This window comes from Chrysochloris asiatica, unplaced genomic scaffold, assembly GCF_000296735.1.
Source record: "Chrysochloris asiatica unplaced genomic scaffold, ChrAsi1.0 scaffold00006, whole genome shotgun sequence".
Lineage (NCBI taxonomy): Eukaryota > Metazoa > Chordata > Mammalia > Afrosoricida > Chrysochloridae > Chrysochloris > Chrysochloris asiatica.
In genome coordinates this window covers 2,105,006-2,107,350 of record NW_006408524.1, presented here as the reverse complement: position 1 = coordinate 2,107,350, position 2,345 = coordinate 2,105,006, and positions in this window count along the sequence as shown.

Below are 2,345 nucleotides of genomic sequence, written 5' to 3'. Positions count from 1 at the left end.
TTCTGAAAAGATGACAGCAAAACAAACAAACAAAAACCCTGTGGAGAAGCTGTACTCTACAACACATGGGGTTACCCTCAGCTGGAACTGACTTGATGGCTATGTGATAAATATAGAGAATAAACACTGCAAGGAACTAAAACAAACAAAAAAGAAATCAAACAACACATTGCATTAGGCAAATCTGCTGCACAAGACCTCTTTAAACTGTTCAAGAGTAAAGATGTCAGTTTGAGGACTGAGGTGCTCCTGACCCAAGCCATGGTATTTTAAATAGCCTCTTATGCGTGTGCAAGTTGGACAGTGAATAAGGAAGGCCGTAGAAGAATTGATGCATTGAGTTATGGTAATGGAGAAGAATCTTAAAAGTAACATGGACTGCCAGAAGAACAAACAAATCTAGTTGGAAGAAGTACAGCAAGAATGCTCCTGAGAAGCCAGGATGGTCAGACTCCCCCTTTTTCACTGACCCTCCATTTTGCCAAGCATGATGTCCTTCTCCACGGACTGGTCCTTCATGATAATATGTTCAAAGTTTGAGAGATGATGTTTCACCATCCTAGCTATATAGGGAGCATTCTAATTGCACTTCCTCCAACTTCAGCAGTGCCCTGTCAATGTACTGTTGCAGCCATTTTTGAATTATCACCAGCATAATTTTACTTACATGCGATATTAATGACATTATTTGATGATTTCCATATTCAGGCTAGGCTAATAAACCTCTTTCATTTCCTTAAGTCTCTTGTCTTTCTAACTTCTTGTGCACCAGGTGTGTATGCCTTTCCAGTTCTTTGGAAGGACAGAAGCATCATTCCAGGGTAAGCTTCGTCTCTCAAACTTCAGATGTGTTATCAAGAGAGAGCAGTCCCTGGAGAAGGACATCATTCTTGGTAAAGTGGAGGGTCAGTGAAAAAGAGGAAGACCCCCAGCAAGATGGATTGGCACAGTGGCAGCAATAATGGGCTCAAGTATAGCAACAATTGTGAGTATGGTTCAGGACTAGTCTGAACTCCATTGTGCAAAGGGTTACTATGAGTTGGAACTGACTCAATGGCACCTAACAACAAAAACAACAGTTCTCTTGGATTTCCTTATAGATTTTAGGATCAGGTTTTCAATTCCCACAAAGAAGCTAGCTTGCATTCTAAAAGGGATTACACTGAATCCATAGATCAGTTTTGGGAAGTTAACCATTTTGACAATATTTAATCCAGCCAAGTCATGAGCATAGGGTGCCATTCCATTTCTTTAGTTCTTTAATATTTTTCAACAATGTCTTGAGTTTTCAGAATATAAATCTTACACATTTCTAGTGAAATTGTATTCCCAAGTATCTTATCCTTTCTGATGTTACTGAAAGTGGATCCATTGAGTCATTGCTAATAATGTGGCACAAAGTTGGCAGTTCAAGCTCACCAGTCGCTCCTCAGAAACCCTATATAGGGTCACTATGGGTCAGAACCGACTCGACAGCACTTAACAACAATATGTAGATATCCAATTGATTTTTTAATATATTGATCTGTATCCTGTAACTTTGCTGAGTTAGTTTCTTATTTGTAATAGCTCTTAAGTGGGTTCCTTAGGATTTTCAGTAACCAAGATCAAGTCATCAGCAACATAGTTTTATGTCTTTTCCACTGGATGTCTTTTGTTTCTTTTTCTTGCTTGGTTGTTCTGACTAGAACCTTTGATACAAAGTTGAATAAAAGTGGCAAGAACAAACATTGTTATCTTGTTTCTAAGTTTGCAGTAAAAACCTTTAATCTTTTATCATAAACTCTGATGTTAGCTGTGGATTTTTCATAAATGGTCTTCTAATCAGATTGAGAAGATTCTCTTCTAATCCTGTTTCTTGAATGTTTTTATCATAAAAAGCTGTGGACTTTATCAAATGCTTTTTCTACCACTATTGAGAGGATCATGTGTTATTTGTATTTATTCTACTAATATAGTGTATTACATTAATTGATTTTCATTATGTTAAACAACTTTGCAAGGCTGGAATACACACCACTTGGTTATGGTATATAATTCTTTTTGTCTGTTGTTGGATTTGTTTTGCTAGGTTTTGGTGAAGATTTTTGTTTACACGTTCATAAGGGTATAGTTTTCTTCCTAATATCTTTGTCTGGTTTTAATATCAAGAACAACATCTGATGTGTTGGCACATAAGTGCTCTAAGAATTATATTCATTTTATTTCTGGAGGTCAGTAGTTATAGCTCCCTGCTTACATTCCCAATTTTAATCACTTGTGTCTTTTCTTGGCTAGTATTTTAGCTCTCTAGTGCTGCTATGAGGAGCTCTGGTAGTATAGTGGTTACGAGTCAGGCTGCTAAC